Source organism: Plecotus auritus (assembly GCF_963455305.1).
Source record: "Plecotus auritus genome assembly, chromosome: 2".
Taxonomy (NCBI): Eukaryota; Metazoa; Chordata; class Mammalia; order Chiroptera; family Vespertilionidae; genus Plecotus; species Plecotus auritus.
The window spans coordinates 134,903,743-134,929,519 of NC_137771.1; positions in this window are offsets into that span (position 1 = coordinate 134,903,743).

The window sequence follows — 25,777 nt, forward strand, 5'->3', positions numbered from 1 at the left end:
ATGAGATTAGCACGCAAAAATGAGTAGAATTAATATCTTCTGCCAATTTTATTAAGTATTAAAATAAGGAAAAAGAATATTATTTGGCCCTAACCGGTTTGGCTCAGTGGCTAGAGCGTCGGCCTGGGGACTGAGGGGTCCCGGGTTCGATTCCGGTCAAGGGCATGTACCTTGGTTGCTGGCACATCCCCAGTGGGGGGTGTGCAGGAGGCAGCTGATCGATGTCTCTCTCTCATCGATGTTTCTAACTCTCTATCCCTCTCCCTTCCTCTCTGTGAAAAATCAATAAAATATAAAAAAAAAAAGAATATTATTTGCAAATACAATATAAAGCATACATTATATGGGTAAAACTTTTACAAAAGGTGTCCCTTCATGAAGCAAGTTAAATCACATTATTAAAGGAGACAAAATAAAATCTGGGAAAAGGTGCCATTGACCTTTATGGAAGGACTCAATAATATTTGAAAACAAAATTATTCTATGAATCAATGCAATTCATATCAGTATTTTAACCTTTTCAATGGCTTAAAAATTAAATTTGACAAATTATTTCTAATTCCTTGATGCTTACTAGTAAATTCTAGGAGGTTTATAGAAATCCCTCAGGCCCTATTCCAGACCTACTGAATCACCAACCCAGATCACAGGTGCTTTATATGCACATCCAAGTTTGAGAGGCACCGAGCTTTCAAAATTCTAAGAATGTCCAACACTGAAAGAACAAAAATTGGAGGTTCTTGCCCTACCAGATATCAAGACATAATATTATTAGGATAGCACTTAATGCAAAGCGGCTTTTATACATAGATGATTCATAAAACAAAATATATAACAAGAATAGACCCTGTCTTTTATAACATGTTGTCATATTCTAAGATAGATGAACTATTTCAAATCTGTGGGGATAGGACAGTCTATTACATAAATATCTTTGTGCCAATTTGTTTTATATAGATACTATAGGCCCAGTGCGCACGGGGGGTGTGTGTCCCTCAGGCCAGCCTGCACCCTCTCCAAACTGGGACCCCTTGAGGGATGTCCGACTGCCCGTTAGGCCCGATCCTGGTAGGATCGGGCCTAAACGGGCAGTCGGACATTCCTCTCACAATCCAGGACTGCTGGCTCCCAACTGCTCGCCTGCCTACCTTCCTGATTGCCCCTAACAGCTTCTGCCTGCCAGCCTGATCACCCCCTAACCACTCCCCTGCCAGCCTGATTGCCCCTAACTGCCCTCTCCTGCAGGCCTGGTCACCCCTAACTGCCCTCCCCTACAGGCTTGATCTCCCCCAACTGCCCTCCGTTGCAGGCCTGGTCCCTCCCAACTGCCCTCCCTTGCTGGCCATCTTGTGGCAGCCATCTTGTGTCCACATGGGGGCAGCCATCTTGTGTGTTGGAGTGATGGTCAATCTGCATATTACTCTTTTATTAGATAGGATTGAGGCCTGGTGCATGGGTTGGGGCCGGCTGGTTTGCCCTGAACAGTGTCCCGGATCAGGGTGGGGATTTCCTTGGGGTGTGGGGTGGCCTGGGTGAAGGACCTATGGTGGTTTGCAGGCCGGCCATGCCCCCGACAACCCAAGCAGAGGCCCTGGTATCTGGGACTTATTTATCTTCTATAATTGAAAGTTTGTAGCCTTGAGCAGAGGCCAGGGCCGGCCAGGAAGCTTGGCTTCCTCCATCACAGGGGGCAATCCAAGTTTTGCACTCTCTTCAGCTCCGTGGCTGCCACCATTTTTGTTGGGATTTCTTTATCTTCTATAACTGAAACTTTGTAGCCTTGAGCGGAGGCCAGGGCCGCCCAGAGCGGGCAGGAAACTTGGATTCCTCCATTGCCATGGAAACCCAAGCCTGCTGCTTGCTCCGTGGCTGCAGCCATCTTGGTTGGGTTAATTTCCATACTCGCTCCTGATTGGCTGGTGGGCATGGCTTGTGGGCATAGCAGAGGTACGGTCAATTTGCATGTTTCTCTTTTATTAGTGTATATAGCTATAGATTTAAAACATACAGGTGTAGACAAAAGTAGGTTTACAGTTGTAATACAAATAAATAATACAATAATTAATAATGGTAATACAATAATAAACTGTTTCACATACTCACAACTGTAAACCTGCTTTTGCCCATCCTTCTATATGTGTGTGTGTGTGTGTTTGTCACAAAGATATTTATGACATAAGTCAAAATGTTCTACATGTGAATATAGATGTAGTAGTAGCCTTGAGCACGAATCAGTGCACCAGTACCTTGCCAGTAGCTCGCTGATGCCCTCCAGTATCTCTCTGCCAGCTCCCCCGCCCTCCTGTAGCTCCCTCTGCCCCCGTCATAGATTGCTGCCCTGCCCCCTCCTGTAGCTCTCCGCCACCCACTTGTAGGTTGCTACCCCACCCTCCTGCTGATCCATGATCCAGTTATTACATGGTCTGTTGTTACACTTCACGGCGTAAGGACCATTTGCACATTACACCTTTATTATATAAGATATGACATGGGTCAGATATTAAAAGTAATTATAGGTGAATATCTTTATGAGTTTAGTAAAGGGGAAGATTTACCACAATAACAAAATATCATAGATTGGGTGGTTTGAACAACAGAAATTTATTTTATTACAGTTCTAAAGACTAGAAATCCAAGATCAATTTTCCAGACAATTTTTTTTCTAATGAAAATTCTCTTCCTGGTTTGCAGATGATCACTTTGTCCACTTTCCCCTCACATGGCCTTTCCTCTGAGCAAATGAGGGAGTTGGGGAGGGGAGAGAGAGAAGAGAAATAGAGATATATCTTCTCTTTTTATATAGCCACCAATCCTATCAGGTTAGGGTCCCAACTATTATAGACTGAATGCTTGGGACCCTCAAAAATTAATATGTTGAAGCTTCAACTCCCATTGTGACTTTATTTGGAGAATAGCCCTAAAGAGGTAATTAAGGTTACACTAAAGGCTTGGTGCATGAAATTCATGCACAGGGGTGTGTGTCCTTCAGCCCAGCCTGCACCCGCTCAAATCTGGGACCCCTCGAGGGGTGTCCGACTGCCCGTAGTATTGGGCCTAAATGGGCAGTCAGACATCCCTCTCACAATCCAGGACTGCTGGCTCCCAACTGTTCACCTGCCTGCCTTCCTGATTGCCCCTAACCGCTTCTGCCTGCCAGTCTGATCACCCCCTAACCACTCCCCTGCCAGCCTGATTGCCCCTAACTGTCCTCCCCTGCAGGCCTGGTCAGCCCTAACTGCCCTCTCCTTCAGGCCTGGTCCCCCCCAACTGCCCTCCCCTGCAGGCCTGGTCCCCCCCCCCCAATTGCCCTTCACTGCAGGCCGGATCGCCCCCAACTTCCTTCCTCTGCCAACCTGGTCACCCCTAACTGCCCTTCCCTGTAGGCTTGATCGCCCCCAACTGCCCTCCCTTATAGGCCTGGTCCCTCCCAACTGCCCTCCCCTGCTGGCCTGATCGCCCACAACTGCCCTCCCTTGCAGGCCTGGTTCCTCCCAACTGCCCTTCCCTGCTGGCCATCTTGTGGTGGCCATCTTGTGTCCACATGAGGGCAACCTTCTTTGACCACATGGGGCAGCCATCTTGTGTGTTGGAGTGATGGTCAATTTGCATATTACTTTTTCATTAGATAGGATGAGGTCAGTAGACTGGTATCCTGATTTGAATGGATTAGTGTCCTATAAGAAGAAACATTAGAGAGCTCAGTGTCTCTCTGCATACATACAAGAGACCATGTGAACACACATCGAGATAGAGTACACATATTAGCCTAAAGTAGAGGCTTCAGAATGAAAGCCAGCTCCTTGACTTTGGTCTTCCCAGCCTCTACAACTCTAATAAATTTTTGTTGTTTAAGCCATCTGGTCTATGGCACTTTGTTACAACAGTCTGAACACATTAATACACCACCACCCTTATGAGCTCATTTAATCTGTTACCTCTGAAAAGCCCTATATCCAAATACTGTCACATTAAAGGTTAGAGCTTAAACATATAAATTTGTGGAGACACAATTCATTCCCTAGCATTATATAAGATTCAAAAAGCACAAAGCTAAAATTAGAAGATTAATCAATATGATTGCATTATGTAAAATAATCTGTATGACAAATATACTATAAGTAAAATTATAGTGCTAGCCATAGACTTAGAGGAGATTGTTCAACATTTGTAATAAATAAAAAGTACTGATAAATATAAGTACTATAACTAACTGCTACAAATCAATAAAAGACAAATAGCTAAAAAGAAAATGTGTGCAAAATATGTAAATAGGAATTACTAAACAAGGAAACACAATGACCAATAAACATATGAAAAGACTCTCAACTACTTTGCATTTTGGTAGGGAATTGGAAAATGTGAAAATTCAGATTCCTTTCATACCCAGGTGATTAACACAATAAAAATGAATCTGGCAATGTCAAGTATTTGTAGGATAATGGGAAAAGAAAATTGTCATAAACCTTTTGTTAAAGAGTATATTGGTAAAACCATTTAGGACAGAAGTTTCAGTCTTCCTAGGCTAATTGGATGCATGCATTTTCTGTGATACAGCCATTACACTTTTATTAGATATCCTACTGAAATTCTCTCACCTGTAGGGAAGAAAACATGTATAGATAGGATAAGGCCTAAGATATTGTTTGCAGAAGTGAAAAATTGGAAATAATCCAAATGTCTCCATCAGTAGTACAATCTTATATAATAAAGAGGTAATATGCAAATTAACCATCATGACATCACAAGATGGCTGCACCCACAGCGGAGACGGGGTTCCCATAACAAGCAATCAGCAGGGACCTGAGGCTGTGTGGCACCGGGCTGGGTTGGGGGACCTCAGGCTGTGCCCCCTGCCCCAGTGCCAGGCCGGGGCATGTTAAGCCATGCCCCTCGCCCAGCAGGGCTAGATGGGAGACCTCAGGCCACGCCCCCGACCCGGGTCTGGATCTTGCAAGATTTTGAGGCATGCACGGGTGGGTGGGGACTTGACTCGGGTCCTGCGGCGCACCCCAGACTCTGACAGGAGGAAGATTTTCATATACATTTTACTAATTTTCTTTCTTTTCTGACACTTCCATTATAAAGAAAGGGCAAATAGCAATATTAAAATATTTCCTCTAATTAATTACCTTTTAATGTGCATGAATTTCATGCACCGTGCCACTAGTAGAGATATAAATTGTGATTTATTTATGCAATGGAATACCACATGGGATTTAAAAGCAGTAAACTAGATTTTACATAAACCAACATAGGTAGACTTTTAAATAGAAGATTGTATGGAAAGAAAAGAAAAAACAAGTTAGAAACCCTAAATAAAATAAATTTTATATAACTTGTGTGAAGGTGCAAGGCATAAGGATCATGAAAGCTAACAGTAACCTTGAAGTTATATATATTTTAGGAGAAAGACTTTCAAGGCCAGTATAATAGGAGTAATGGAAATAAGAGTAATAACTATGCTGATCTCCAATTAGCTTTTTCCTGACTGTCAGAGATTTATCACAGCGCAATAACATTAATAGTCCAGATAGTACAGAAGCTGACCCCAGAACTAATGCAATTCCAAAAGCAAAGATCAATGGGGTGTGCTGACCCCTATCCGTCCAGATGAATGCCCATAATCACACTTAAGATATGCTCTGATAGGTATTACCTTCCATAAATCCCATTCCTAACTATGTTCATAACGGTCTGATCCTTCCAAATGGACCATCTCATAATTATGCTTGACCCTCATGATTTATTGAGTTATTCCCTGAATATAAAGTATTTTCAGAGAGTTATTATTTTTTAAGAATATTAAAAACATCTTGCATACTTGAAAAGAAGGCTAGGATTGATTGGTTTGTGGTTGGCCAGGTGGATGAGTGAGAGAGAGAATCCCACTGGGGCCAGGTAAATAGCCTAGGTTTGTTCTCAGCAGCTGTAACAGCTAGAGAAGTGGCTATTCAATAGCTTTCTTGACCAGCTGCTCTGGCTCTCTGCCAGTTCTAGGGAATTAGAATGACTGGCAAGCAATGGGAATTGCCAAGCTTCTTGGACTGGCTAGCTAATTTTGAAAGGTCTTCCCCACACCTCCAATCCTACAGCTCTGTGAACAGGAGAGAGTCCGAAGAAGACCATTGAGAAAGAAATGAATATTTCACTATGTATATTGTCTGTATTTCAAGTTACTGGCCTGATCCTGGCCATGTTATTGCAAATAACCCTTCTAATGCTAAATGATTTTTGTTTTGTTTTTTGTTTTGTTTTGTTTTTTTAATCATAATCACTTGTGTACTAAAACGGTTCTGATATTTCCCAATGTTCAGCATGCCACCTGGAAGCATAACTCATTTTTAGCCTGCCACTCTGTTCCGGAATCTGTTTATCAACCCTGATTCCTCTTACAGCACTGATAAGAACACATTATGCAGATGTCTTGAATTAGTTTAAGTTCTAATTGACAGAACACTTGAACTTGACTGAGAAGATAAATATTAACTAATCTATGTTTATACCTTTGTTTATCTGCTGTTGCTGTTGGCATTTCTGTAAATGTTTAGAAGAGAAAAATCTCAACTATTGAATAGCTTTTGATGCAAATCATGGAGGCTAGTTATTCAGTTAATTCCAAATATTTGAAAAATTTTGCACTAAAAAATGCAAACTTTCACAGAAACCAACTGTACTTATTTGCTTTATACTTGAATGTAAAATGTTTGTAACGGCATTTTTATTATTTTTTTTGTTTATTTATTTATTTATTTTTATTGGTTTCAGAGATGAAGGGAGAGGGAGAGAGAAATAGAAACATCAGTGATGAGAGTTATTGATCAGCTGACTCCTGCTTGCCCCACATTGGGGACCAAGCCCACAACCTGGCATGTGCCCAGACAGGGAATAGTACTATGGCCTCCTGGTTGATAGGTTGGCATTCAACCACTGAGCCATGATGGTCGGGCAACAGCTTTTTTATTTCAATACTATATTAAATATTTAAAAATTTAGTGGACAACATTTTTGACATTTATATTTTACCTCTATAAGAATGAATAATTTTACAGTGCTTAGTTGTCGTATAGATTGATTATCCATAATTTTAGATTCTTCACAAATCTTGCAACCATTACCCCTACAAATAAATTCTAAGAAATTTAAGAATTAAATAATAATAATAATTATTTTTCAGATTATTAAAGATTATTTTATAGAAAGAAACACTGCCTTGTCATGATGCCATTGATGGGAAATATGGAACTTTATATTAATGTTTTTGTTGTGTATACCTGAAGAAATTTTCCAAGCACGTTAAGTTACTTATTTTTATTGCTCACTTTTTTTTTATATTTACCATCCAAATATTTTTATTTAACACTATTGTTGCCATCAATATTTTAGGAATGATAACGCTTGACTGATGCTTTAACATATTTAAAGATCACCTACCTTACTCCCTAAATTAAGTATGTAGATAACCCAATCAATCCATCAATAAATCAGTAGTAAGTTACCACCATAATTTCCCTCTTCTCTGACTTCTCTGTTTTAATAATTTTATGTGAAATTGAATGAAACTAAAAAGAACATTTTTTTCTACAACGTTTCACTTTAACAGAAATTTTTTCACAAATATATTGTCTTTAAATAAAAACCTTAAATATTTTCCTTTATTATTGGTCATCAGCAGAGTACAGAGTACTTAACATATTCTGATGCCAGACTTGTTTGTTTCTTGATCACTGTTTCAAAGCTATTATTATTAGATATGTATTTGAATATTTGAAATTTTAGGGTCTTTTTTTGGTTTGTTTTCAGATAGTGAGGTTCTATTTAGTTATTTATTATTTTAAAATTAAATCTTTATTGTTGAACACATTACATATGTCTCCTTTTTCCCTCCATTAACCCCTTCTAGCCCACCCCTGCCCCCACCCAGACCTTCACCTCCCTATTGTCTGTATCCAGGGGTTATGCATAAATGTATACAAGTTCTTGGATGATCTCTTCCCACCCACCCTCCCCTATCTTCCAACTGAGATTCCACAGTCTGTTCCTTGTTTCTATGTCTCTGGATCTATTTTTTAAACAATTTATTTGGTTCATTAGATTCTATATATGACTAAGATTGTGTGATACTTGTCTTTATCTGATTGGCTTATTTCACTTAGAATAATACTGTCCGGGTCCCTCCATCCTGTTTCAAAGGGTAAGAGATCCTCCTTTCTTATAACTGCATAGTATTCCATTGTGTTAATGTACCACAGTTGTTGTTTTTTATCCACTCATCTACTGATGGACACTTGGGCTGATTCCAGATCTTAGCTATTGTAAATTGTGTTGCTATGAACATACGGGTGCATAAATTCTTTCTGATTGGTATTTCAGGTCTCTTAGGATATCCTATATAATAAAAGAGTGATATGCAAATTAACCATCACTCCGCTACACCCACAAGCCATGCCCACAAGCCACGCCCACAAGCCAATCAGGAGCGAATATGCAAATAAACCCAACCAAGATGGCTACAGCCACAGAGAGCAGGAGGGAGGCTTGAGTTTCCCCGGCAATGGAGGAAGCCAAGCTTTCCGCCTGCCCTTGCTGGCCCAGGCCTCCACTCAAGGCTACAAAGTTTCAATGATAGAAGATACATAAACCCAAACAGAAATGGCGGCAGCCACAGAGCTGGAAAGAGCAGGAGGCTAGGGTTGCCCCCGGTGATGGAGGAAGCCAAGCTTTCCACACACCCTGGCTGGCCCAGGCCTCTGCTTAAGGCTACAAAGTTTCAATTATAGAAGATACATAAATCCAAAAAAAATGACTGCCACCATGGAGCGAGCAGAAGGCTTGGCTCTGCTCCAGGCTACAAAGTTTCAATTGTAGAAGATAAATAAACCCCAGATCCCAGGGCCTCTGCTTGGGTCACCAGGGGGCGTGGCCGGCCTGCAAACCACCACAGACCCCTCACCCAGGCCACCCCATGCCCCAAGGGAACCCCAACCCTGATCCGGGACACCTTTCAGGGCAAACCAGCTGGCCCCCACCTGTGCACCAGGCCTCTATTCTATATAATAAAAGAGTAATATGAAGACTGACCATCATTCCAACACACAAGATGGCTACCCCCATGTGGTCAAAGATCCTGTCCCCATGTGGACACAAGATAGCCACCACAAGATGGCCAGCAAGGGAGGGCAGTTGGGAGGGACCAGGCCTGCAGGGGAGGGCAGTTGTGGGCGATCAGGCCAGCTGGGAGGGCAGTTAGCGGTGACCAAGCTGGCAGAGGAGGGAAGTTGGGGGGGACCAGGCCTGCAGGGGAGGGCAGTTAGGGGCATTCAGGCTGGCAGGGGAGCAGTTAGGGGGTGATCAGGCTGGCAGGCAGAAGGGGTTAGGGGCAATCAGGAAGGCAGACAGGTGAGCAGTTGGGAGCCAGCAGTACTGGATTGTCAGAGGGATGTCCCAGATTGGAGAGGGTGAAGGCTGGGCTGAGGGACAACCCCCTCCCCCGTGCACAAATTTCGTGCACCGGGCCTCTAGAATTCCTATAATTGAGATCACTGGGTCAAATGGTAGTTCCATATTACATTTTTTGAGAAAACTTCATACTGTTTTCCATAATGGCTGTACCAGTCTGAATTCCCAGAAGCAATGTACTAGGATTCCCTTTTCTCCACATCCTCCCCAGTACTTGTTATTTGTTGATGGTAGAATTTCTGACAGGTGTGAGGTGATACCTGATTATTGGTTTAATTTGCATCTATCTGATGATCTGTGACTTTGAGCATTTTTTCATCTTGGCCATTTTACGTCCACTTTGGAGAATTGTCTATTAAATCCTTTGTCCATTTTTTAATTGGATTGTTTGTTTTCCTTTTGTTAAGTTGTATGAATTACTTATATATTTTGGATATTAACACTATCCGATGTATCACTGACAAATATGTTCTTTCATACTGTGGGCTCCCTTGTCATATTGTTGATGGTTTCTTTTACTGTGCTGAAGCTTTTATTTTGATGTAGTCCCATTTGTTTATTTTCTCCTTAGTTTATTTTGCCCTAGGAGATGTATCCATAAATATATTGCTATGAGAGATGTCTGAGATTTAGCTACCTATGGTTTCTTCTTGGATATTTATGGTTTCATGGCTTATATTTAAGTCTTTTATCCATTCTGAGTTTATTATTGTGTATGGTGAAAATTGGTGGTCTAGTTATTTATACATGTACCCACCCAATTTTCCCAGCACCATTTATTGAAGAGACTGTTGTAACTCCACTGTATGTTCTTGCCTCCTTAATCAAATATTAATTGAGGGCAATGGCATGGGTTGATTTCTGGGGTCTCTATTCTGTTGCATTGATCTATGTCTGTTCTTGTGCCAGTACCAGGCTGTTTTAATTATGGTAGCTTTGGAGTATACCTTGATTTCTGGTATTGTGATCCCTCCAACTTTGTTCTTTTTTCTCAAGGTTGCTGCAGTTATTGGGATCTTTTTTTGGTCCCATAAATATTTTTCAAGTATTTGTTCTAGCTCTATGAAATATGCCATTGGTATTTTGATAGGGATTGCATTGAATCAGTAGATTGCTTTAGGTAGTATGGACATTTTAATGATGTTAATTCTACCCATCCATGAACACAGTATATTCTTTTACTTGTTTATAAATTCCTCTATCTCTTTTTTCAAAGTTCTGTAGTTTTCCTAATACAAATTTTTACCTCCTTCATTAAGTTCATTTCTAAGTATCTTAATGTTTTTGTTGTAATGGTAAATGGGATTGTTTTTTAGTTTCTATTTCTGAGAATTCATTATCCTATATAATAAAGATGTAATATGCAAATTGACCATCACACTCTCACAAGATGGATGTCTATTACCAGGCCAGCAGGGGGTTAGTGAGGGATGACCAAATGACTGAACAGCAGGCTGGTGGGGGGGGGTGGGAGGGCATGAGGGGTGACCAGGCCGGTAGGTGGGGCAGTTGGGGGCTATCAGGCCAGCAGGAGGACAGTTGGGGGGTGACCAGGTTGGCAGGAGAGGCAGTTAGTTACAACCAGGCTGGCAGGGGCAGGGGGAAGTTAGGGGAGACCAGGTAGGCAGGCAGTTGAGTGATTAGGAGCCAGTGGTCCTGGATTGTGAGAGAGATGTCTGGGGATCGGGCCTAAACCGGCAGTCAGACATCCCCCAAGGGGTCCTGAATTGGAGAGGGTGCAGGCTGGGCTGAGGGGGACCCCCCATGCACAAATTTTGTGCACCAAGCTTCTAGTTGGTGTATAAAAATGCCATCAATTTCTGGGTCTTAATTTTATATCCTGCTACATTGCTGAAATTCCTTTATTAAATTCTGTAGTTTTTTTAGGGTAGTCTTTAGGGTATTCACAATATCTGTGGATAATGAGTGTTTTACTTCATCCTTTCCAATTGGAATATTTTTATTTCATATTCTTGTCTGATCACTATGGCTAGGATTTCCAATACTATGTTGAATAAGAATGGTGAAAACAGACATAACTGTCTTGTTCCTGTTCTTAGGGGAAATGGTTTTAGTTTTTGCCCATTAAGTATGATGTTGGCTGTAGATTTGTCATACAAGGTCTTTATTATGTTGCGATATGCCCCCTCTATTCCCACTTTGCTGACATTTCTTATCAAAAATGTGTGTTGAATATTGTCAAATGCTTTTTCTGCGTCTATTGATGTGATCATGTGATTTTTGTTTTCAATTTGTTTATCTGATGTAAGACCTTTATCGATTTGTGAATATCGTACCAGACTTGAATCCTGGGAATAAATCCAACCTAGTCATGGTGTATGATCTTTTTAATATATGCCTGGAGCAGATTTGCTAATATTTTTTGAGGATGTTAGCATCTATGCTCTTCATAGCATCTATGGCCTGTAATTCTTTCTTTGTAGTGTCTTTATTTAGCTTTGGAATTAGGATAATGCTGGCCTCATAAAAAGAACTTCTCTGTGGGCCTTCCTCTTGGAACTTTTGGAATAATTGGAGCAGGCGAGGTGTTAGTTCTTCTTTGAAGGTTTGGGAAAACTCCCCTGTGAAGCCACCCAGACCAGGGCTTTCGTTTGCTGGGAGTTATTAGATTACCTCTTCTATTTCATCAGTTGTTATTGACCTATTCAGGTTTCCTGATTCTTCCTGATTGTTTTGGAAGATTGTATTTTTTCATTAATTTGCCCATTTCCTCCACATTATCCAGCTTGTTGGCATATAGTTGTTCATAGTAGATCCTTACAATCCTTTGTATTTCTATTATGTCAGTTGTTACTTCACCACTTTTGTTTCTGATTTTATTTATTTGGGTCCTCTCTCTTTGTTTCGTGATGAAACTGGCTAATAGTTCATTATTATTTTTTTATCTTTTCAAAGAATCAGTTCTTGGTTTCATTGATTTTTTTGTATTATTATTATTTTTAGCCTCTATGTCATTTATCTCTGCTCTCATCTTTATTATTTCCTTCCTTCTACTTACTCTGGGCTTTTCTTAGTGTTCTCTTTCTAATTCCTTAAGTTGTAGGGTTAAATAGTTTATAATTAATTTTTCTTGTGTTTTTTTTTTGTATTAGATCTGTAGTACTATGAACTTACCTCTCAGGACTGTTTTTGCTGTGCCCCTGAGAGTTTGGGTTGTTTTGTGTTCATATTCATTTGTTTCCAGGATTTTTTTTTTTATTTCTTTCTTGATCTTATTGGTAACTCATTCATTGTTTAATAACATGCTACTTAGCCTCCATGTGTTTGAACATTTTTCATGTTTTTACAGTAGTTGATTTCTAATCTGATACCATTGTGATCTGAGAAGATGTTTGATATAATTTCAATCTTCTTGAACTAGTAGACACTTGTTTTCTGTCCTAACATATGGTCTATCATTGAGAATGACCATGTGCCCTTGAGAATGATGTATATTCTGCAGCTTTGGGGTGAAATGTTCCATAAATGTCAATTAAATCCATCTGATCCTGTGTCATTTAGATTCTCTGCTTCCTTATTCATTTTTTGTCTGGACAGTCTATCCAGTAAGTCCGTGGGGGTGTTAAAGTCCCCTATTATGATTTTATCATTGTCAATCTTTCCCTTAAAGTCCTCTAGAGTATATTTATATCTATATATCTCTCTATATATATCTACATCTATATCCTATCTAATAAAGCCAATAAGAAGGGAATATGCTAATTGACTTCCATGCTCTCAAAGATGGCAGCGCCCACAGCCACAAGATGACAGTGCCCAGTCCCCTCTGCCCCACTGGGGTGGCAGGCAGGCCCGGCCACTCTGCGTGCCTGCTTCTGGAGTTCCCCAGTCCCCTCAGCCCCCCAGCTGCCCAGGGCCTGCCTGAGGCACAGGCAAGCCTCAGATGGCAGCTGCCCAGCTAATGTCTGAGGCACAGGCAAGCCTCGGATGTTGGCTGCCCAGCCTCCCAGGGCTGGCCCAAGGTGCAGGGAAGCCTCGGATGGTGGCTGCCCAACCACCCAGGGCAGCCTGAGGGTCAGGTAACCAGGGCTGGCTGAGGCTTGCGCTTCCAGCAGTGGCAGAAACAGAGGTGTGATGGGGGCGTAGCCTTTCCCTGATCGCTGAGTCACCTCCTGCCCCTGAGGGCTCCCGGACTGTGAGAGGGGGCAGGCCAGGCTGAGGGATCCCCACTCCAGTGCATGAATTTTCATGCTCCGGGCCTCTAGTATATATACTGTATATGCCCCTATATTGGGTGCATATATGTTTGCCATGGTTATATTACCTTGTTGGATCAATCTCTTTACTATTATATAGTGACCTTTATTGTCCCTTGTTATGGCCTTCATTTTGAAGTCTATTTTGTCAAATATGAGTATTGCTTACCCAGCTTTTTTTCTTTTTCTTCACATTTGCATGATTTTTTTCTATCCCATCACTCTCACCCTGTGTCTTTTGTTCTGATGTGGGTCTCTTGTAGACAGCATATCATTGGTTCATATTTTTTATCCATTCAGCTACCCTATGGCTTTTGAATGGAGCATTTAATCCATTTACATTTAAGATTATTATTGATAGGTACTTACTTATTGTCATTTCAATTCTTTATGCATATGCTTCTCTTCTCTCTCTATTTCATCTTCTCATTACACCAGTTCCTTTATAATTTCTTGCAGTGCTGATTTGCTGGTGACAACCTCCTTTAGCCCTTTATTGTTTGGGAAGGTCTTTATTTTACCATCTATTTTGAATGATAAGCCTGCTGGATATAGTATTCTTGGTTTCAGATCCTTGTTTTTAATGACCTTGAATACTTCATGGCATTCCCATCTGTCCTGTAGAGTTTATGATGAGAAATCAGCTGACAGTTTAATGGGAGCTCCTTTGCAGGTAGCAAATTGCTTTCTTTTGCTGCCTTTAAGATTCTTTGTCTTTAATTTTTGGCATTTTATTTATGATGTGTCTGGGCAGGGGTCTGTTTTCATTCTTCTTGCTTTGGACTCTCTGTGCCTTTTGATCCTATGTGACTTTTTTCTTCACTTGGTTATGGAGTTTTCTGCCATTATTTCTTCAAAAAGGTTCTTTATCTCTTACTCCCTTTCTTTCTCTTTTGGCATACCTATAATGCTAATACTCTTATGTTTCATGATGTCCCACAGTTCCCTTAAGCTGTGCTCTTGTTTTTACATGTTTTGTGTGTTTTTCTTTTTGGTTCTCTGAGTAATTTTTTTTCTACCCTGTCTTCTAATCTTCTAATTCACTGATCTGATTCTTGGCTTCATCTAATCTTCTGTGTATTCCTTCCACTGTGTTCTTTATTAGTGCTGCATCATTTTTTATAGTTACTATATCTTTTCTCATGCTGTTGAGCATCTTTGCCATCATTATTCTGAACTCTATGTCTAATAAATTTCTTATCTCCATTTCATGTAGCTCTTCTTGTGAAGACTTCTTTTGTTCTTTAGTTTAGAGCTTGTTTTTTTTGTCTCCCCATTTTTGGTTCCTTTTTGGGTTTGTGTCTGTGTACTAGGTAGGTCTGTAAGACACCTAATCTCTAGTGCAGGACAATGTCTGATGCTGTTTGTAACTGTCCCTGAGTACCCAGTTTGGAGCTGTCAGCAATCCACAGCTTGTGGCTCCCTCTGCTGGGACTGGGTGCCTTTGGAAAGGACCAAGATGTGCACCAGGGTCTGCTTTTCCTAGCTCCAGGCCCATGATCAGATTAGGCAAAGACCCATTGACACTCAGACTTGATTTGCCTCAGGCTATTGACCACAGGGTAGGTTGAGAGGTCTTCCAACAGGGTGAGGCAACTGCCTTCTCCTCCCTACACACACCCCCCAGGCAAAAACCGCCTGGTTTACAAAGGTCTGCCACTGTAAAAAGATTTCCTCCTCATTGTGAGGGAATGACTCAGCACAGGAAATCGGGGTGGATGCCCTCCTAGTTCCACCCCCAGAAATCCCAATCCTGTCTTCTGCTCACACAGCTTCAGTCCACTCTGTCAGAGGCCCCTCTGTCCATTCCTGACATAAAATATTAAGAGTGGCTGCTCCCAAAATTTTGTGCATTGGCCCTTTAAAACTGTGCCTGCACTTCCAGCAGTCTCTCACTATCAGTCAGCAACCCCGTTGCTTTTCACAGCCAGAGGTTATGTGGGCACCTTTCTCTGTTCTGGTCCTCTGGGCTGGGGAGCCCAGCTTGGAGTTTAAGACTCTGGAGTTCTCAGTGGTAACCCCCCACAGCTGAGATACCTCTTTAGAATTTCAGCTGCTATTTGTGGAACCTGGCCAGCCCTTTCACACCTCCACACTTTGTATCAGTCTCCATGCAATTTCCTCTTTCTATTCTTGGTTATCAGGGTTCTCTTCAGCTAGACTTCAGATGATTTTTCAGGGTGCTTTTTCAGTATTTTAGTTGTATTTCCTGTTTGGTCCTGGGAAAGTGTGAATGTAGCTTCCACTTACTCCATCACCATTTTGGAATTTGAGGGCTTTTTTCAAAAAATATTGATCATGATTAATGTTTATAAACAACAAAACACTCCTTGGTTTCCTCCAATTATGTGAACCCCTCTTTTTATATAGTCTAGAACTATTATCCTATATAATAAAAGCCCAATATGCAAATCGACTGAACAGTGGAACGACCAGTTGCTATGATATGCACTGACCACCAAGAGGCAGACACTCAATGCAGGAGCTGCCCCCTGGTGGTCAGTGCACTTGCTAAGGAGCACAAGCAGGCAGGTAGTAAGGAGCAAGGGGTTCCGGACTACGGCAGGTGGATATCTTCTGAGGGGTCCAGGACTGCGAGAGGGTGCTGGCTGGACTGAGGGACTCCCCCCGCCAGTGCACAAAATTTTGTGCACCGGGCCTCTAGTACATACACAAAAATACATTTTAATAGAATTAAATAATATAAGCTTACAATTCAAAAGAGATGGACTAGTGGTTCTCAGTTTTTATGACAATCTGGCTAATTAGCAGTTTAAACCTGAACCCATCTTGTGCAAATATTTAGAATTTGTGTTTATAATATCATTGGGAAAGACTGTCCTAATGACAGAAACATAATTCAGTTCAATAAAAATTAAGCATTTCCCATTCTTGACATAAAATATTAGGAACCAAAGTGTAAGTAGATGAAATCAATATTAACTAGACAGAGTGGGTGGTGAAGTCTTCAAAGAAATAATGTTACTATGTATATCTTAAAAGATTAGTGGAGGGAATAGTAAAGCTACTGGGACTTGAGTAAACATAGCTGAATTAGGAGTGTAGGTGAGTGTGAAAGGGCAGGGAGACTCCATGTTCCTTTTGTTCCATGTCTTCCACCTCGTGGAGTCAGGTTCCCGCCCTAGAACCTCTCCAAGAGCCCAACCCACACCTTTGAATTAGCCAATAGAAATGCAAGGGAAAGTAAGCCGTGCCCTGCCCCCATGTGCAACCTGACCCCGACCAATCAGCGGAGGCCACACTACCTCACCCCTCCTACCTCTCCCAGGCCCCCTATAAATCAGCGCGTTTGGGGTCTGGGGCTCTCTCTCCACCTCCCCGCTGCGCCGGTGGGTGTGTGTGTGGGACTGAGCTCGAGCTAGCTCGATTAAAAGGCTCTTTGCTTTTGCATCGGACTCGGCTCCCTGGTGGTCTTTGGGAATCACAAAATCTGGGCATAACAAGTGATCTGGTTAAAGTGGAAGATTTACATTGGGGAGCACTAGGAGATAAACCTTAGATAGTTACGATAAAGATTGAGAAATCAGTCAGGCACTTCTATCAAGCCTATTTAAAAAAATAATATATGATTGAAAAATAACTATGAAACAATATCGTTGAGAGTCAACTGAAGAAAAAAAAAGTTAAAGAATGAAGATCATTTGGAAATCATGGCCATTAAAAGTGTTAGCTAATTAGGAATTAGTGTTGTGGCCATAAAAACTGAAAATAATTAGTACATTTCTATTGCTTTCTGTTTTATACATAGGAATTTATGTTCAAAGTTTTAAAAATTACTAATTTGATATGAAGTATAGAATTTTATATTTAGAACAAACAGGTGATTATATTAGTAAATTTAGAATATTGCTAGCTGTTATAATAACTAAAGTCAACTATTTTCATTACTGTGCACCATGGAATTTTACATTACACTCAAATAACTGTTTAGATGTTTCTGATTGGTGAGTAATTTTCTTTCACACTGTAGTTCAGATTTTCATATCTTGACTCTACCCTCCCTTCTGTGGAGTCCTCTAAATTTATCCAGCAGAAAAGTAAAGGAAATATGGAGAAATACACTTGCTTCTTTAAAGCTCAGCCCATAGGTAATACAAATCATTATATTACACTAGAATATCTCCTAGATGTAGAAATGGAAAATATAGCTTGTGGGTGTGCAGCTTGAAAGATAGCCTGTGGGTTCTCAGCAATGATTCTCTCTATATGTGGAAGGGGGAGTATAAATTTTGGTGTCTACAGAGACCACCTAGCCTAATTTTTATTTTGCAGATAATTTCCATGTTCAGAGAGATTAGCCAAGTATCTCAATTTACATAAGAAGTGACATGAATCCAGCTATATAACTCTAGTCATTGATTTATTCATTCATTCAATGATTATTTACATAGTTTTTATCTTGGGCCAGGCACTGTGGTAGTGTGACCCCCTGGGGCCTTGGTTCTTCTCATTTACACAGAAAAGAATTACAGGCTAATGAAATGTAAGTAAAGCAAAGCAGAGGATCAGGCCAAGAGAAACAATGGCCTCTAGCTCTGTGGACTATTTGATTTAAATGAGGGATTTTCTGGGTGGAGATCCTCATTTGCATCCAGGGATAAATGACAAAAAAAGTTTATATAACTATATTTCTTCTGCTCGTATCCTTACCCACAATGCATACAGAAAAGCTCATGGGGCATGGTGTGTGTGTGTCTGTGTCTTTGTGTGTGTGTGTGTGTGTGTGTGTGTGTGTGTGTGTATGTGTGTTTTAATTAGTCAAGAGCCCTAGTAAGGTTGAATTGAAGTCATGTTGTTTTCCTTTGCACTTGCACTGAGAAACAACTTGTTCCTAATTTGCCCTTTGGCAGTCTGCTTTAGGAACTGGTGACTGTAGGGCCACCCATAGAGAGGTGGTCTGAAAGCAATGCTGGTCTGATCCTGTGTCAGGACCTCAGGGTAGACCCAATCCCAGCCACTCATGTCTAGTTTCCTACCTAACAATAGGTGGAATGAATAATTTGTTTAGACAACACAAAATTATATGCAAGCTGAATGGCTACTCTGCTTTACCATAGTAAGTTGTATGTACTAAAATTATTACAATGAATTTGTTTTAAAAATTACAACTTCTAATCTATTTTTTAAATAGTAGCTAAACAATTAGGTTTGGGGTCAGGCAGAAGTTGTGTAGAGTAATAAATAACTGTCACTTAACGACTCAACGGCTCTAAGTACTTTGATATGTTGTGCCTTGATTTTCTTGTTTTGAAAATTGAAACAATGATAGTAAATGCTTCATTAATTCATTTCATTTAACAAGAATTTATTGAACACTGATCATGTACTAGATTCTAAGGCTACATGAGAAAAGAATTCAAGTTAATTATCTAACTTCTCTGTGGTTAAATTACAGATAATATATCAGGTATTTTATGTTATATAGAGAAACATAAAGCACAGTAGTAAGGGATATAGATAGTGCTTGAAAGGTGGATGTTTTAAACAGGGTGGTCATGAAAAGCTTCTCTGGTAAGTTGACAGGTGAGCACCAATCAGAGGAAATTAGAGAACACACCCTTTAGGAAGCTGACAGAATAATAATTCAAACAGGAGTCCAGCAAATACAAATACTATGAAGCAGAAATCTGTTTGAGTGTTTCTGAGACTGAGGATATGAGAAGAGTAAGTACTGACCAAGAAAAACTTATTATTCCCCTCGGCATGACTAAATTGTGGGCAGGTTTCCTCCTGACTCCATTGCCCTGCCCTCCCTTTTCTCAAAACATGAACGTTATACACTTACAATTATAAATTACTAGAGGCCCATTGGATGAAGATTCGTGCAATAGGCCTTCATTCCCCTGGCTGCCGGCACCGGTGTTCCTCCAGCACCTGGGACCCAGGCCTTCGCTCTGGCCACAGAGGAGAAGCCAAGCCTCTTCAGTCTTCAGTCGTCTTCAGTCTTCAGTCTTAAGTCTTCACTTGGGCCGGAGCCTTCAGTATTCGCTCCGTGCCTGTGTATGCAAATTAACCTGTCATCTTTGTTGAGTTAATTTGCATACTCACTCCTGATTGGCTGGTGGGCATCACGGAGGTATGGTAAATTTGCATTTTTCTCTTTTATTAGTGTAGCCTAGAGGCCCAGTGCATGAAATTCGTGCATGGGGGTGGGGGGTGTCCCTCAGTCCAGCCTGCACCCTCTCCAATCTGGGACTCCTTGGAGGATGTCTGACTGCCAGTTTAGGCCTGATCCCTGTGGGGCTGCTGGTTCCCAACTGCTCGCCTGCCTGCCTGCCTGCCTGATTGCCCCTATATGCTTCTGCCTGCCAGTCTGACCACCCCCTAACCACTACCCTGCCAGCCTGATTGACGCCTAACTACTCCTCTGCTGGCCCAATTGCCCCCAACTGCCCTCCCCTGCTGGTCTGGTCACCCCCAACTACCCTCCCCTGCTGCTCCGGTCCCCCCCAACTGCTCTCCCCTGCAGGTTTGATCCCCCGCAACTGCCCTCCCTCCCCTTCCAGCCTGGTTGCCCCCAACTGCCCTCCCCTGCAGGCCCGGTCACCCCCAACTGCCCTCTCCTGCTGGCCTGGTTGCCCCTAACTGCCCACCCCTTCTGGCCTGATTGCCCACAACTGCCCTCCCCTGCTGGCCATGTTGTGGTGGCCATATTGTGACCACATGGGGGAGGCCATCTTGTGTGAAGGCGTGATGGTCAATTTGCATATTACCTCTTTATTATATAGGATTCTCTGTCTCTTTGAAAGGTATGCAAATCTTCTCCCAGCCTATTACTAGTTTACAGCCCAGGATATGTCTTTCTTAAGGACATGGGAACCACGTCTTTGAAATGTAAACATTGAAATAGATAGCTCTCCCATCTCCTCATTTCTGTGGATGGGGAGTTGCTACTTCATAACTGTAATTTTGAAGGTTGAGAACTGCTAGCAGGGTCACCTAAGACCATCAGAAAACACAGATATTTACATTACGATTCATTAACAGCAGCAAAATTACAGTTATGAAGTAGCAATGAAAATAATTTTATTGTTGGGGGTCACCACAACATGAGGAACTGTATTAAAGGGTCACAGCATTAGAAAGGTTGAGAACCACTGGTCTAGAGTTTCCATTCCATGTTGGAGCTGGGTCTAGTGCAGCATCAGGAGAGCACACTCTGAGCAGTAAGAGTCCCAAGAGCATGGAGAAACAGAGAGCACAAGAGCACAAACTTCTTTGTTCAGGGGATTAAATATCCCAAATTTTGTTCCCTTGCAGTGGCCATGCCCATTCTGGTCAATGACCTATTCCTAGGTGTGACTGCCAGACAAGTACCATCCTGATGTCATCCCAACTTTACTGTGTGTGTGTCTATTCTCCTCCCTGACCAGTCCCTTCCCCAGGCATCTGCAGGGAATAGACCAATAGCTCCCTGGGGACTGTAAAGCTTTAGCTTCCTTATGGAAGTGCCCTAATGACATGCCTATAATATTTGGCTTTCCCTTTGCTCCTTTCATGTTGTTAATAACTCAGTTAATTACAACATTATCACTAGGACACTGTTCACAGAGTTAGGGCAATGCCAGGTCACAATGGTCTTTTGACTATGTCAAAATATTGACTTTCTTCTGAGTGATTGAGGATTTCTCTGGAGTTCTGAGCAAAGGACAGTTATAATACAACTTATATTCCAAAAGAATCACTCTAGCTATCATGTGTAATAGAAATGGGAGGTAGAAATAGGAAAAACAGTTACTAGTAAAAAACAATTGCAATATCCTAATCATTGCATCCTTAAAAGGAAACACTCTAGTGAGCTGAACTTTGGACACTACATCTAATTCATTTTTCATGGAAGGAAAAGGGCATTCCAAGGTACTGATCTGAAATGGAATTTTTGGAATGGAGCCCGGATTCTTTGTCCATCAGAGTCCAAGAATGAATCCACAGACAGAGGGTAGTAAAGCAAAGGTGGAGATTTATTGAAGAACAAGTACAAACTCCCACATGGGAAGAGGGAAAGAGTCCCACAGAACTGACTCCCAAGTAGGGAGGAGGAAAGGGGCCCACAGAGTTCCTTTTCCCAATGGCTTATAAAGGCTGTAGATCCTGGTGCCTTGATATGCCCTCTGATTGGTCACTATTCCCTTAGACTGGTTACCATAGTAACTCCTGAGCTCAAAGGTCAAATACCACATGGTACATGTGATGCCCTCCTTCCTCATTGTTATTTTCTTTCTTCCTTCCTTTCTTTCTTCCTTCCTTCCTTCCCTTTCTTTCTTTGTTTTTTCTTTCTTTCCTTTTCTTTCCTTCCTTCTTTCTTTCCTTCCTTCTTTCTTTCTTTCTTTCTTTCTTTCTTTCTTTCTTTCTTTCTTTCTTTCTTTCTTTCTTTCTTTCTTTCTCCCTTCCTTCCTTCTTCTTTATTTTGTAAATATAGACCTTTTTGGCTACTTCCAGCTCCCTTGTCTTATGTAAATACAACTGTTGCTGCTCCTTGCACCTGGCTTCCTTGTATTATGGAGATATACCTTCTCCCAATCCGTAGCCCTGTGTTTTTCCATTGACCCCAATTCTAAAATTTTCCTAAGCCTGCCTATATTCCCCTAAAATTCCTGTTTCAGATTCATGGGTATTGAATAATTATTTGTTTCATTGGTGTGGGACTTTAGTGGGTATGAGATACTGGTTTGACAGACTTGTGTCAATGTCTGGAGAAAAGGCATTTAACATTGACCTCTCAGAAGATGACAGAGTATGAGGATAATTGTATCTTATTTGAATGACTACCAGAGAGCAGTGGCTGTGTCTGCTTTATTGCTCAAACCTGGCAACCCAGGTTCTTATACAACTTCCTTACCTTAAGTACCCTTCCAGAGTAATGTTTGGTGGCTGTTTGAATTTTGCTGATCTCTGCTTGCCTCACCTCTCCATCTTTGGCCTCAGCAATTGTAACATCACTATAGTACTTGTCATATTATAATCCCTCTATTAAACAACCTGGTGTTCTTGTTTGTTTGTTTTAAATCCCTGACTACTCACTGACTATAGAACTGGCTACTTTTTTCTATAAGAAGTAATTAAGCGTTAATGCATTCTTTTGGACACAGTAATGATTAGTCCTTCATTTTACTGTAAAAATTAAAAGGGTTTGTGTTTGTTTGTTCATTCTTTTAGTTGATTAGTTTTTGTTGTGTTGAAGGAATTTATTTAAGATTTTATTTGGCCTTCCGCGTTATAGAATCAGGAGGCCTTGGGCAAATGATCCTGTTTTCTTGGAACCAAATAGATATCTGGCTTTATACCTATGAATAATTGACAAGAGAAGTGAGCATGGCACACTTTACTATACATTTTGCTTAGTAGATCCCATCAACTATATAAAATTGTTCAGAACCCAATACCCACAAATATTTCTTCTATATCACTTCTCAAACAATTTCTACCTTGAGTAATGAAAAAAGTGTCACAGTGGTACACAGCAATACATGAGCTAAAATCCTGCAATAGCTATGGGGTTCCTTAAGAGCTCTATTGAGGTATAGAGGAAAATATGAATTCAACTTCTATGTTACTATCTCTTTATTTGTGAATTAGAATAATACTGATCTATATCTGTTGGGTGATGTACAATTAATTAGAATGTTATAGTTCTTTGAGAATTGTGAATAAAAGTGACTCTACAGGAACACATTTTGCTATCCATTTTTAATGTTAATTAACACTAAAAAATAACATTTCTGCATCTTTTCTTGATTTAGTTAGAGGTTTCTAATTTGTAATTTTTAAATACTCTAAAAGACTGCTAATTAAAAAAAGAAAATATAGTCTTAGAAAATATTTATGAAATAGAATGTGAAATCCACAAGGGAAGGAATTTTATTCATTGCCATATCCTGAACATATAGAAGCATGCCTGACACTGTTCAGTATATATTTTTTAATGAATAGGCATAAAATTGTTTTGTTAACACATGTACATTCATGACTATAGTAAAAAAAAAAAAAAAAAAAACTCACCACAGTACCAATCTGAATTCTTATCCACATCAAAAGCCATACCACGGCCAAAACCGGTTTGGCTCAGTGGATAGAGCGTCAGCCTGTGGACTGAAAGGTCCCAGGTTCGATTCCGGTCAAGGGCACGTAACTTGGCTGCGGGCACATCCCCAGTAGGGGGTGTGCAAGAGGCAGCTGATCGATGTTTCTCTCTCATCGATGTTTCTAACTCTCTATCCCTCTTCCTTCCTCTCTGTAAAAAATCAATAAAATATATTAAAAAAAAAAAAAAAAAAAAAAAAAGCCATACCACGCATACACCACACACACACACACACTTCCAAGTAAAAAAAATTAATTACACTATATAATTTCTCCATAAGAAACCATTTAAATGAAAGAAAAAAAATTTAAAAAATATAGTTTTGGTTTTTGTTTGAAAGCTATAAAATGTGAAAGTAACCTTAGCTGATACTGATATAAATAAGAACCAATGAAAATGCTACTTTAATTTTATATTATTTCCAATATTTGTATGATGTCTGTAAATCATTCTTATGCAATTGTATAAATATGTTTCTTGGATATTGGTGCATCAAAATAGGCCTTTTGTGTATAGTGTATTCTTTCCCACATATACTCAGCTTTAAATTTAATAAAATATTGCCAAATCGGCATATTTTTTTACTTTCTCATTCCAAAATCCTCTAGCCCTCTGGTTCTGATAGAAATCTAAAATTCAAAACCAGTGTTCTTGCCATGGAATTACATTAATAGCCTTAATTTACAAAACTAACACAAATAACTCCTGTCATTCTGTCAGGTACTAATCTTATGAGAATCTATAAGGGAACCTTAGCTGATTAAATAAGAAATTTGGATTTTGACTTCTTCAAAACAAAACAAGCAAAAGGAAACAAAACATTAAAATCATTATTATTTCTCAGCATTACTGTTTGCTTTTATTATTACACTAGAGGCCCAGTGCATGAATTCGTCCACCAGTGGGGTCCCTCGGCTTGGCCTATGGGATCAGGCCAAAACCAGCTCTCTGACATCCCCTGAGGGGTCCCAGATTGTGGGAGGGTGCAGGCCAGGCTGAGGGACCCCACCAGTGCACAATTGGGGCCAGGGAGAGACACGGGAGGTTGGCCAGCCAGGGAAGGACTGTGGGAGGGCTCCAGGGAGTGTCCAGCCCATCTTGCTCAGTCCCAATTGGCCGGACCCCAGCAGCAAGCTAACCTACCAGTCAGAGCACCTGCCCCCTGATGGTCAGTGCACGTCATAGCGAGTGGTTGAGCGGCCTTAGGATATCATTAGCATATTACACTTTGATTGATTGAATGGCCGACTGGTCGACCAGATACTTAGCATATTAGGCTTTTATTATATATGATATCATGGTTGTCATTGTTGTTGCTTTGGCTTTCATGATTAGATGTTGCCTTACCTTGTGGGCCTGATTCACTTATTCTGAAATCCAGGCCTCTCACATTAATGAACATTTCTTTAACTCATCTGGGGAAGGAGAACTTACATCATTCCTTGCTGGGGTTCTTGTCCCAGCGTTACAAAGGGTTCAGCAATCTGGAGAAAGGGGCTGATGCATAGATTAAGGAGTCCAAAGACTAAAGATAATTTTGAAAGGCATGGGGGTCAGAAGAGCTTCAGCTAAAGGAGCTGAAAGACTACCCCTTGTCTAAGGACCCCGTGCTATTTATTAACACAATTTGTCCTAAGGCAAGGTGGAGATAATACACTTCAAAGGGTAAGGTTTACAGAAGCATTGTCAGTTTGGGGAATAGCCTACAGCTGTTCAGGTGTTTGGCCAACAGGAGGCAATAACATGTAGATTTAAAATGCCCTGAGCTGTCTGGCAGCAAACAATAATATATACAAACCTTTAGGTTTGGGGAAGATGCCTTTTAGCCATCCCAACAGATAATTACATTTTGTGACTCAGCCCTTGTTGTGTCTCCAAACTTCACCAACCTTTTGGTGAAACTCTTGTAATTATGACATGCTGGAATTGGTTCCCAGCAATTCCTACTTTCCTTTCTCTTTTTAGCGAAATATTTTACTTCTTTACCTTTTAAGTGCTCAGG